At 47.1% G+C, this 12,897-nt stretch overlaps 1 protein-coding gene across 2 annotated transcripts in view; it reads left to right on the top strand.

Moving 5' to 3' along the window:
- Window positions 1-10,503, top strand: part of FAM120B (family with sequence similarity 120 member B) — an 84,919-nt gene extending 74,416 nt beyond the window's left edge. The window contains exon 11 of one of the 2 annotated variants that reach the window (XM_061207311.1): window positions 9,465-10,503. The gene's annotated coding sequence lies outside the window, so the exon portion shown is untranslated. The remainder of the gene's footprint in view (window positions 1-9,464) is intronic. The other variant, XM_061207306.1, reaches the window with a different exon arrangement.
- The last annotated feature ends 2,394 nt before the right edge of the window (window positions 10,504-12,897 follow it).

Here is a 12,897-nt window from a genome sequence, read left to right as displayed (position 1 = left end):
TACATTCATCAGTGATATTGGTCTGTAATTTTCTTTTTTTGTAGTATCTCTGTCTGGTTCTGGTATCAAGGTGATGGTGGCCTTGTAGAATGAGTTTGGGAGTGTCCCTTCCTCTGCAGTGTTTTGGAAGAGTTTGAGAAGGATGGGTGTTAGCTCTTCTCTGAATGTTTGATGGAATTCACCTGTGAAGCCATCTGGTCCTGGACTTTTGTTTGTTGGAAGATTTTTAATCACAGTTTCAATTTCATTACTTGTGATTGGTCTGTTCATATTTTCTGTTTCTTCCTGGTTCAGTCTTGGAAGGTTATACCTTTCTAAGAATTTGTCCATTTCTTCCAGGTTGTCCATTTTATTGGCATAGAGTTGCTTGTAGTAGTCTCTTATGATGCTTTGTATTTCTGCAGTGCCCGTTGTAACTTCTCCTTTTTCATTTCTAATTTTATTGATTTGAGTCTTCTGCCTCTTTTTCTTGATGAGTCTGGCTAAAGGTTTATCAATTTTGTTTATCTTCTCAAAGAACCAGATTTTAGTTTTATTGATCTTTGCTGTTGTTTTCTTTGTTTCTATATCATTTATTTCTGCTCTGATCTTTATGATTTCTTTCCTTCTGCTAACTTTGCAGGAGTTTTTTTGTTGTTCTTCTTCTTTCTCTAATTGCCTTAGGTGTAAGGTTACATTGTCTATTTGAGATTTTTCTTGTTTTTTGAGGTAGGATTGTATTGCTATAAACTTCCCTCTTAGAACTGCTTTTGCTGCATCCCATAGGTTTTGGAGTGTCGTGTTTTCATTGTCATTTGTCTCTAGATATTTTTTGATTTCTTCAGTGATCTCTTGGTTATTTAGTAAAGTATTGTTTAGCCTCCGTGTGTTTGTGTTTTTTACGTATTTTTCCCTGTAATTGATTTCTAATCTCACAGCATTGTTGGTCAGAAAAGATGCTTGGTATGATTTCAGTTTTCTTAAATTTACCAAGGCTTGATTTGTGACCCAAGGTGTGATCTATCCTGGAGAATGTTCCGTGTGCACTTGAGAAGAAAGTGTAATCTGCTGTTTTCGGATGGAATGTCCTATAAATATCAATTAAATCTATCTGGTCTGTTGTGTCATTTAAAGCTTGTGTTTCCTTATTAATTTTCTGTCTGGATGATCTGTCCATTGATATAAGTGAGGTGCTAAAGTCCCCCACTATTACTGTGTTACTGTCGATTTTCTCTTTTATAACTGTTAGCATTTGCCTTATGTATTGAGGTGCTCTTATGTTGGGTGCATATATATTTATAATTGTTATATCTTCTTCTTGGATTGATCCCTTGATCATTATGTAGTGTCCTTCCTTGTCTCTTGTAACATTCTTTATTTTAAAGTCTATGTTATCTGATATGAGTATTGCCACTCCAGCTTTCTTTTCATTTCCATTTGCATGGAATATCTATTTCCATCCCCTCACTTTCAGTTTGTATGTGTCCCTAGGTCTGAAGTGGGTCTCTTGTAGACAGCATATATATGGGTCTTGTTTTTATACACATTCAGCAAGCCTGTGTCTTTTGGTTGGAGCATTTAATCCATTCACATTTAAGGTAATTATCAATATGTAGGTTCCTATTTCCATTTTCTAAATTGTTTTGGGTTTGTTTTTGTAGGTCCTTTTCTTCTCTTGTGTTTCCCACTTAGAGAAGTTCCTTCAGCATTTGTTGTAGAGCTGGTTTGGTGGTGCTGAATTCTCTTAGCTTTTGCTTGTCTGTAAAGCTTTTGATTTCTCCGTCGAATCTGAATGAGATCCTTGCCAGGTAGAGTAATCTTGGTTGTATGTTCTTCCTTTCATCATTTAAATATATTGTGTCACTGCCTTCCAGCTTGTAGAGTTTCTGCTGAGGAATCAGCTGTTAACCTTATGGGAGTTCCCTTGTATGTTATTTGTCGTTTATCCCTTGTTGCTTTTAATAGTTTTTCTTTGTCTTTAATTTTTGTCAATTTGATTACTATGTGTCTTGGTGTGTTTCTCCTTGGGTTTATCCTGCCTGCGACTCTCTGTGCTTCCTGGACTTGGGTGGCTATTTCCTTTCCCATGTTAGGGAAGTTTTTGACTATCACCTCTTCGAATATTTTCTCGGGTCCTTTCTCTCTCTCTTCTCCTTCTGGGACCCCTGTAATGCGACTGTTGCTGCGTTTAATGTTGTCCCAGAAGTCTCTTAAGCTGTCTTCATTTCTTTTCATTCTTTTTTCTTTAATCTGTCCTACGGTAGTTAATTCCACCATTCTGTCTTCCAGGTCTCTTATCCGTTCTTCTGCCTCAGTTATTCTGCTGTTGATTCCTTCTAGTGTATTTTTCATTTCAGTTGTTGTATTGTTCATCTCTGTTTGTTTGTTCTTTAATTCTTCTAGGTGTTTGTTCTTTCATTCTTCTAGGTCTTTGTTGAACATTTCTTGCATCTTCTCAATCTTTGCCTCCATTCTTTTTCCGAGGTCCTGGATCATCTTCACTATCATTATTCTGAATTCTTTTTCTGGAAGGTTGCCTATCTCCACTTCATTTAGTTGTTTTTCTGGGGTTTTATCTTGTTCCTTCATCTGGTACATAGTCCTCTGCCTTTTCATTTTGTCTGTCTTTCTGTGAATGTGGTTTTCATTCCACAGGCTGCAGAATTGTAGTTCTTCTTGCTTCTGCTGTCTGCCCTCTGGTAGATGAGGCTATCTAAGAGGCTTGTGCAAGTTTCCTGATGGGAGGGACTGGTCGTGGGTAGAGCTGGGTGTTGCTCTGGTGGGCAGAGCTCAGTAAAACTTTAATCCGCTTGTCTGCTGATGGGTGGGGCTGGGTTCCCTCCCTGTTGGTTGTTTGGCCTGAGGCGACCCAACACTGGAGCCTTCCAGGCTCTTTGGTGGGGCTAATGGCGACTCTGGGAGGGCTCACGCCAAGGAGTACTTCCCAGAGCTTCTGCTGCCAGTGTCCTTGTCCCCGTGGTGAGCCACAGCCACCCCCCTCCTCTGCAGGAGACCCTCCAACACTAGCAGGTAGGTCTGGTTCAGTCTCCTATGGGGTCACTGCTCCTTCCCCTGGGTCCCGATGCACACACTACTTTGTGTGTGCCCTCCAAGAGTGGAGTCTCTGTTTCCCCCAGTCCTGTCGAAGTCCTGCAATCAAATCCCACTAGCCTTCAGTGTCTGATTCTCTAGGAATTTCTTCTCCCGTTGCCGGACCCCTAGGTTGGGAAGCCCGACTTGGGGCTCAGAACCTTCACTCCAGCGGGTGGAATTCTGTGGTATAATTGTTCTCCAGTTTGTGAGTCACCCACCCAGCAGTTATGGGATTTGATTTTATTGTGATTGCGCCCCTCCTACCGTCTCATTGCGGCTTCTCCTTTGTCTTTGGATGTGGGGTGTCTTTTTTGGTGAGTTCCAGTGTCTTCCTATCGATGGTTGTTCAGCAGTTAGTTGTGATTCCGGTGCTCTCTCAAGAGGGAGTAAGTGCACCTCCTTGTATTCCACCATCTTGAACCAATGTCCCCAATTTATCTGGACTCTCTGAGGAGGCAGACAGGCACAAGAGGCCTCTGGTGGTACAAAGTTCCAGTGCCTCATAGAGTTCAGGGGAAGGAGAGAAGTCCGCTCTGGGTCCCTTCTGTGGTCACTAAAAAAATAACTTCAGTTTTAAACACCTACTGTCCAGCCACACAGCTTCCTGCCTCTAGATCTGGGTGGTCCTTTGGTCAGATCAGGACCCCAGTCCACTGGTCCAGCCCCCTTCACTGGTCCTCACGTTCCTTCTCTGCTGTGTCCCCTCCCTGTTTACCTTCCATGGTCAGTAATCAGAGTGACTTTCTTGTATCTATTCTTGACTGCTTTGCCTCTCTCATTTTACTATGTTTATGTGGTAAAACTGCAAACTTCGGTTAAATCCAATCCTTTGCATTTGTATTGTGGCTAGAGAAAAACCCACAGTCAACCTTACCAGCCCCACCTTACACTCACGCTCGCCGACCTCAGGAAAGTCAGCCTCCACTCTGTCCCACCGTCCACACGTTTCACCCCTCCTCCCTGCTTAGTTTTCCAGCACTCTCCCCGACCTCAGTCACAGCCGACAGCTCTGCTTTCTGTACATGCCAACAGCCACATTTGCCCTCTTTCAAGCATCAACGCATTATCAAATCTAAATTGTATAAGCAAATGCTAGGAGAAATAGACAAATCCAGAATAACAGAGGGAATATCTACTTTTTCGTCTCCTCCTGTGGATGAACTGCCCATGATTCTCTTCAGCTGTGCTCTCAAGTCCCCATCACCTGGTCAGTGGCATTGCTCCACCACAGCCTCTCCCCACCGCCCAGCTCCCGAAGCATCCGCTACATCCCCTGGTTATTCCTCCCATTTTGCAGAAACCCTTTGTAATCTACTTTCTCTCCAGCAGTCACGTCATTTCTTTGCTTTCCTTTGGAGAAAAATAATTTTTGAGCCCAGACTCCTATAGTCAGCCAAATTAGCATTGTAGCATCAGAGCAAAAAATACACTTTCAGGAATTGTAAAATTTTGACCAACAGATCTTTTCCAAAAGAAAGTGGATATGCTCTAGCAAAATGAGCACTTCAGCTAACAGGAATGCATGGGATATAAGAAAGTGTTGAACAAAGAAACCAGTAAAATGTATAGTTATTGCTATATAATTATTAACTGTAAAAAATGAATAAGCAAAAACAATTGGAGACTAAAATCTCAGGGTATTATAAGGAAAGTTATGAGTGTTTCTGGGGCATAAGATGAAAAATAGGGGCTTCCCTGGTGGCGCAGTGGTTAAGAATCAGCCTGCCAATGCAGGGGACACGGGTTTGAGCCCTGGTCTGGGAAGATTCCCACATGCCGCAGAGCAGCTGAGCCCGTGCGCCACAACTACTGAGCCCACATCCCACAACTACTGAAGCCCATGCACCTAGAGCCCGTGCTCCGCAACAAGAGAAGCCACCACAATGAGAAGCCCACGCATCGCAATGAAGAGCAGCCCCTGCTCCGCAATGAAGAGTAGCCCCCGCTCGCCACAGCTAGAGAAAGCCCACGCCCAGCAACGAAGACCCAACACAGCCAAAAATAAATAAACAAATAAATTTATTTTTTTAAAAAAAAGGTGAAAAGTAAAGGCAGATTAAATTTTTTATCTTGCTTAGAGAGAGAATAGGTTTTGAATAAATCTAGCTGTTTTTAGAAAAATGTAAGTTTACGTATGTTTGTAAAATGTAGGGGTACACTCTAGAGGAAAGAAAGAAAGGGCGGAAGAAAGAAAATGATAGAGGGAAATCTGTCATACCCTTTATGCACCTGATATAAATCAAAATTATAAGCAACATACAAGGAGAAATAGACCCAATAAGAGTATATTTAATACATCTCTCAGAGATAAACAGATCAGGTAGACAAAAGTATGATATACATTTGAATAACTTCATTAACAAGTTTACTGTAATAGAAATATACAGAACAATATATGCCCTCTTTATTTATATTATTTTCAAAAATAAATGGACAGGCTTCCCTGGTGGCGCAGTGGTTAAGAATCTGCCTGCCAATGCAGGGGACACGGGTTCGAGCCCTGGTCTGGGAAGATCCCACATGCTGCGGAGCAACTAAGCCCGTGAGCCACAACTACTGAGCCTGCGTGTCTGGAGCCTGTGCTCCGCAAGAGGAGAGGCCACGACAGTGAGAGGCCCGCGCACCGCGATGAAGAGTGGCCCCCGCTTGCCGCAATTGGAGAAAGCCCTCGCAAAGAAACGAAGACCCAACACAGCCTAAATAAATAAATAAATTTAAAAATAAAATAAAATAAAATAAATGGACAGTTAAAAAATCTAACTGGGTATTACAGGTTCCAAAGTAAATCTCAACCAATTTAGTGAAAAGCAGAAATCACATAAGACATATTTTCTGTCCATAAGAAAATAACTTAAGAAATCAACAACAGAAGGAAAAAAGCAGAAATCTTCCCACTTGGAAATTAATCCACCATTCTAAATTTTTACTGAGGAAATCAAAATCAAAATTACTTTTAGAAATAGTAATAAAAGTACTACATTCAAAAATTCATGGGAAGAGAGTGATGTCAGGGAAGATGGTGGAGTAGGAGGCTCCAGGGTCCATCTACCTAGACAGCAGTTGTGCTGGCAGAACCTGTCGGAAGGAGCTGTTTTGGAACTCTGGAGTCTGAAGGCTTGCAGCTTCCAGGGGGAGGCTTGGCTGGTTACTTGTGATTAATTTCCATCCATCCCTTCTGGCGGCCCATCCTCCAGGCCCTCGGCAGACTGCCGTGCCCACGTTCCTCGTGCAGCTTGCTGGAGCCAGGATGGGCAGTGCGGTCCTGGGCCACACATCAGGCCTCTTGATTGCTGAGGGACAGGCGCTGGCCGCCACTGTCTCAGCCCCACAGTATTTAAAGGAGCAACCCCTGTGGAGCTTTTGTTTCCTCTTTTTTCCCTTTGTGCTCTTTTGGAAGCCAGACATTTAAGGGTTAGGACATTCAAAAGCAAGCATATATACAGGGGAATTTAGAAAGCCGCCACACATGGCCAGGGAAGGGTGCAGGCTCAGAAAAGATGTGAGCAGGCCTTACGTGTCCCCCTCAGGCTGGTCCCCAGCACAGAGACGGCAGCAACAAACAGCAAACACCAGGAGATGAGGAGGATCTGATTTCCAGAATTACCACAGTATAAGGTTTAAATGTCCAGTTTTCAACGGAAAATCACAAGGCATACAAAGAAATAGGAAGACGTGTCTGGCAGCTAAAACTGGCCTCAACAGACAGCAGTGTGATGGCATCAGTTCACCTCTGACCTTCAGCTTTATTGTGGAGGCTGCTCTCAAGCTTCTAAAGTGCCACTCACGCGTTGCTGAGGTTTTGTTTCTGTCTCCGAGGTTTTCAGAGGAAGGAAGCTGGGTCTGAAGGCGTCTGCCTCCTTCGTGAGTGACTCGGTTACGTCCTCCTCCGTTCCCTCCATGGCCCGCAGCCTGTCCTCAGCTCTTCACCTCCCTCTTTTCATCCACCTTTATGCCCTGATTAGCAGGTGCCATTCTTTCCATTGTTTTGCAGTAATGGAAGCTTCAGCTTCAGAATGGATGTTCCAGATTCTTCATTATCAAGATTTTGCCGCATTTGCTTCAACTTTCCATGTCTTTTCTTTGCTAACTTAACTCTCTTTCACTTTGTTAAAAGACAAACTAAAGCATATTAAATTTTTAAGAGTTTATTTGAGGAAAAAAATCAATTCAAATTGGGCTGCACCAAAGCAGAATCTGTTTGGAGGCGTCACCAATAAGAGCTGAGGGGAACCTTGTTCAGAGAGAGGCGAAGCAAGGCCAGGAGGTTTCTGACTGGCTGAAGCTCACATCCTCTCTGGCTGAAGCTCACATCCTCTCTGGCTGCTTGTGGTGGGTTGTCCTTAGGTTTTGATTCCTTAATTTCAAGGCATTTCAGGGTTACAGTTTTGGTTTGCTTACTTAGGCTGCTAAGGCCTTGGAGCCCAGTCAGTCTGACGACCTCTTTGTTTAATTAATTTAACAACCTCTACACACTGGGTCTGTCTCTGGCCTGTGGTGAGGAAGGTGTGTCCTTCACTCTCTAAGGAGGTTGGTGTGGGTGAGCTTCTAAGGAAAGGCCTTAGGCCTGGCCATCCTGATGGGCCCCAAGTCGGGGAGGTCCAGCACCCAAGCCCAGCTTCTTGGCACACACCTGACCACCAGCAAGAGCTTCCAAGGAACCCCTGCTCAGAGTGGTGGGGGAAGCCAGCCCATCTCCAGCGCGCCCCACCTGCCGAGTGGACGGTGACATGAAGCTAATTCACGTCTTTCAGATCCGGAAAACTTTTCTCAAATGATTCTGTGATGATTTCTTCCTTTCATTTCTTCTGCTCTCAACTATTTGCCTCAGAGGTTAGACACTGTATTCTGAGTCCTATAATTATCTTATATTTTCCTCCTAATATCTTTTTGTCTTTTTACTCTACTTTGTGGGAAATTTCCTAAACTTTATTTTCCATCCTTTCTATTAATTTTTTAATTTTGCTGTTTTTAAATTCTGAGAGCTCAACATACTTAATTTTTATCACATTTTCTTCTTTGTGTCAAAACTGCACGTTTTCTCTCACATCTGAGTTTAATTACACCTGTAGGTTTGTTTTATTTTGTTTCTCTTCCTTCATAGACTGTCCTTCCAAGTTTCTTTTTCTGTATGTTTGTTTTGGTCTCTGTTTTTACTTTAGTTTTTTTTTCTCAGATGCCAGGTGATTCTTGAGTGTCCACTCTTGTTGAAGAGTCAGGCATTAAAAAGGGAATTGGAAGTCTGTGCCTGGCGGGGCTTCCACCCGCCACCTCCTCAGTCATGGGACCCTTGTGGAAGCCCTGACACTGGAATCCTTCGCTCTCTTACCTCGGGTTGGTCACTTTCCTTAGAGCAGAGACCTCTAGTTTTCTTCTGGAGGCACAGAAGGGATGATGTAGTTGAGAAAATCTGAAGCTCTGCGTGACCTTTGGAAACAGGGTGAGGGGCCTTGGAATAACCCCCAGGTTTCTGACTTGTGTTGGGTTAAGATTTCAGTACCGTTGACTTGGAAGCATGGGGAGAACAGCAGTAACCTGTGGGTGTGTTGCCCTTGAGACGCCGATGCCGCACACGCACACAGATGCAGGCACACACGGTGAGCACATTTGTAGAGAACTAGGAATAGCACCTGGGGCACCAGCACCCACAGACCATGGAGAAAGGGGAGGTTGAGGGAGAGCTGCCTGAGGGGGCAGGAGGAGTTGGGTGCAAGTGCCCTGGGTCGCGGGGAGGAGCGTTTCAGAGGAGAGGGGCTGGCACCTTCCAGCATCACCGAGGCAGGAGTGACCCACAAAATAAGGATGATGTTGAGCCCTGAGGACAGCAGGGGTCACACGGAAGAAGCACATGGTTGGTGGCGTCAGATCAGGAGAACCATCGTGGGCCTCCAGGGCCACACTCAGCAAGGGGGCACCCCAGGGGCAGGGGGTCCTTCAGCTTCTCCTAGACCCTCCTCCACGTCCAGGCAGCACAGCACCCATGCCGACACACACGGCCTCAGGTGTGATGCTCCCTGTGGAGGGAACTGCAGCTGACACACCCCTCCTTTCCCGCTCACCCCCCGCCCACCCAGGCCCTCCAGCTTAGGAAGCTGTCCTGTCCTGGCAGGAAGAGCGGGCTGGCTCAGAAGATGCGGTTGCCACGGAGACTCACGCAGCCACGTGTGTTCCAGGCAGTCCAGCCAATGCCTGCTTGCTGGGTGGGACAGAAGCCTGTCACCGTTGGAGAGAGAATTGTTTTAAAACTTGGACATTGAACATAGTGCCTCTGGCTTATCTACAGTCAAGACACATCATAAAATACACTGTGTTTCACACGTTACTGGCACCCAGTCCAAGACGTACATGGGACGTGGTGTGTGTTTTAAACTCCGTTCCCCTTGTGCATTTCACAGGCAGCGGGTAGAGAAGGGAGCCAGGAAGACAAGGCAGAGCTGAAGACACTCACGGAAAACCACCTGTGACACGTCGCCCAGAAGCATCACTGCAGCTTCACCCCGAATACAAGTATCGTCCTAACAGTGAATGTAAATGCAGAGACCCTCGTGGGAGAGAACAGGGAGTGGAGAACTCGGCCACACTGCAGGAGTCCTCTGGTCGGCCGCACAGCAGAGGCCTCGATGTCTGTCCAGAGCACGTGGTTACAGCTCCTGCTTCATTTCCACACAGCCCAGTGGTGGGCCCAGGCCTCTGACATACAAGGATCCTTGTAAAATGCATTGATGTGTCCATGGTACAGCTTTTAGGTTTTGATTCCTTGTTTAAATTTGTCAGAAAGGCCATTTTGTCAGGAGTTAGAGTTTTCCACTGGTGAGTGGAAATGACTGGTTTGTGGTGACCATTTTGCTCCTAGGAATTAGCCAGACCTCATCATTAAAGGAGACACATGCAAGAACCAGGGAAAAGCCGTGACCCATCCAGGAGGGGGGCACCAGGGCCGCATTCCATGTGCTCTGTTCCTCAGCACTAGCCGCAAGGTCCACAGGGAAACCTGCAGCTGTACAGATGGTCTGCTTGGGTTTGCCATCTCTCTTCATGTCATAACGGTGATCTGTGATACAAGTTTGTGGTTTATGCCAAATATAAATGATTAGTCTGTTACTAATGAGAAAACATGACTGACTTCTTTGCTTCTGTTTTTCATTTGGACCTGTAGTTAAAGTTCTAGAGCTGGAACGGCCTTGGGGCTCTAACCCAGGCCTCTTAGGTAGCAGACGACGCCCACGAGGTTACCGTGGCGACCGCACGGTCTGGTCCTGGCTCTGCCTGGCCTCCTCCTACTTTGTGGCCCTGGTGTCCTCGTCTTCAAGTGTAAGTCACACGTACTCCCTAAGAGGAAAGAAGTGATTTCTGTGCTGATTTGTTGCTCTTCTCATGTTACTTAAATTCGTGCCGACTCGCATTAGATTCCTTACGCTCACAGCTCTTCCTTAACACAGCTTTCAGTCTAAGACATTACGTAGATGAAAGGAAGCTAAATTATGAAGCAGATAGTGTCAGCATCACAACCCCAGTAGCTCTCCGTGGGCTGCCGTAGCCTGTGCTGGAGGAGGGCTTTGCCGGGACAGTGGCGGCTGAGCCTCTTGCAGGGCCTGCAGTGGCGGCGCAAGGGGGAGCAGAGCCTTGAGGGGAGCGGGGCTTGGGGGACCCTGCCCCGGGCGCCCACCCACCCCTGCAGCTGTGGTGCGGTGGGTCCTTCCTGTGCCTCGCGCCCCTTGGTACCAGGCTGGGAGTCCCCCCTTCGCTGCTCCCTCGAAGTGGTAGAGCTTCTGCGGGACCGGGTTTCAGGAGGGCTCCCGCCGGAACTGTGCTGTGGGAACTTCTGCAGCAGCAGCGTGTGTGGGGTCCCGTGGGGTCCCACGGAGGAACACAGCACGGCAGGGACGCTGTTTTCGTCTGAGATAAAGTGTACTTTTCTAAAGTACTAATTAGTTGGATTTTATAAATCTGATTTTTGTTTCAGGTTTCAACACCCAGAATTTGGTTATGTTCATTTTTTTCCATCCTTTGAACTTCTTGTTTAAAATTTCAAGCTCTTTCAGGCACCTGCCACAACTTAGGAAGAAAAAGAAATAAGCAGGCACCACTATTTCCTGACTCACAAAAAAGAAAAAAAAATTTTGCAAAAGGGAAACGAAGCACATGTGTGAGGCGGGTCTGTGTTTTGTACGTGGTGTTGAAGCTTCGGCTGGCGACACACAGGTGACTGGACATCCTCACCGGTCTTCAGTGTCGGCCTGGCTTAGTGCCCAGTGAATTCCTCACCCCACTGTCCTGCCGGCTTGGGGAAGAGCAGGCTTGCAGACCATGATGTTGTCAGACCACGAACTGCGTTCCTTGGGGACCCTGAATGCCGTGCTCTGGGGAAGCTGCAATTCCGTGCGGGGAGAGGGGACCCGGCCTGCGCGCAGGTGCTGCGTTCGGGGGGCCCCGCAGGGCCTGATGCTCATAACTTCCTCCTGTTTGATGCCAACGTAACCCATGGCCGAGCCGGCTGCCTCCCTGTTAGTGTAGCAGAAGCTGACTCGTGGCTTCTTCCGTGGCTCCCGTCTCCCAGATGTTCTGGGAGCTCCTTGTGAAGCGTTAAGAAGGGCTGGAGCCGGCTCTGCAGACTGACCGTGAGACCCCATCCACGGAGGTGAACCAGCCAACAGTTGGCAAACGTTCCCTCGCGTCGAGGTCCTGTGTGGTTAGAAAAGCTACTCGTTCACGGTCTCCGGTGGCACCCAAGGCCACGGCTCGTGCCTCCCCTCACTGCCCCCGGCCCAACCGAGCCCGCCTTGTGCGGAAGCAGCGCGGGTCTGCAGGCTGGTTACCGTTCTGAATGAGAAGGTGGATGGCGGAAGCCGGCTTTATTAGGGGTTGGGTAAAAACTGAAGTAGACTTCAGCCTTCTCTTTTCGGCAAGTTGTCTGAACTGAAAAGAAGGAGAAGCAGCAGCCTCTCCAAACCAGACTGGTCTTCGCGTCTCTGTGGTTTTCCCGGAAAGCCTCTCTCCTGGGGCGCCAGGTCAGCGCCCACAGGACACGCAGGGAGTTGCGGGGGAAACGTGTGCTGGTGCCGACGACCAGGCCCCCGCGGGCACCCAGGTCAGCGCCCACCTCTGCCCGGAGGTCAGAGCTGGAGGGCAAGGGGGTCCGGCAGGCAGTGACTTGAGGGCAGGAGGGAGCGAGGCCCACTGGTCACGGCTTCACACCTGGACACTTGTCTCCGCTGAGCATCCGGGGGAAACCTCTTCCGGGAAGGTTCGATGGGCTGTAGGTTTTCTCGCTGGCTGTTTTACAGTTTCGTCGTCTCCTAAACCCATTTTCTTTGAGGCAAATCTGTCACCAAGAGTAAAACACTGTCCAAGATCTGTTTTGTGGTTTGATTCAGCCTCTCCAGCCTGTCAGTCCTTTGCGTTAGCAGCTAACTCATAAGTTTGTGTAAAATGGCGTGAGATATACTCTCCCTTTTCTTGATCCATGTAGCTGTTAAAATTCAGGAAAAGCAGAGAATTCGATTAAATTAAGCCACCAGCCTGTCTGTTGAATCGAATGTTCAAGCCACAGCCCTTAACTTCGGATCCAGACCAAGATAAAAGCCTGTCACGTGTGAAGAGATATTGAAATAGTCTGAGCCACTGATACACATCTGGTGTCACCCCAGCCTTCCTGTCCCAGGCAGCAGGGCAGTGACAGGTCACCGTGTGCCCGGGCGAGGGGGATGCAGTCAACTCGAAAGGAGGAAATTGTCTCATACCTTTGGCGTTGGTCTCAGAGCAATCCACTTCTGAGAAGACAGCATTGCAGTGGCTGAAGGAATCATGACTCAGCATGAGTCACCAATT

Source organism: Eubalaena glacialis, chromosome 12 (genome assembly GCF_028564815.1).
Source record: "Eubalaena glacialis isolate mEubGla1 chromosome 12, mEubGla1.1.hap2.+ XY, whole genome shotgun sequence".
Lineage (NCBI taxonomy): Eukaryota > Metazoa > Chordata > Mammalia > Artiodactyla > Balaenidae > Eubalaena > Eubalaena glacialis.
This window is presented reverse-complemented; position numbering and strand designations above follow the sequence as displayed.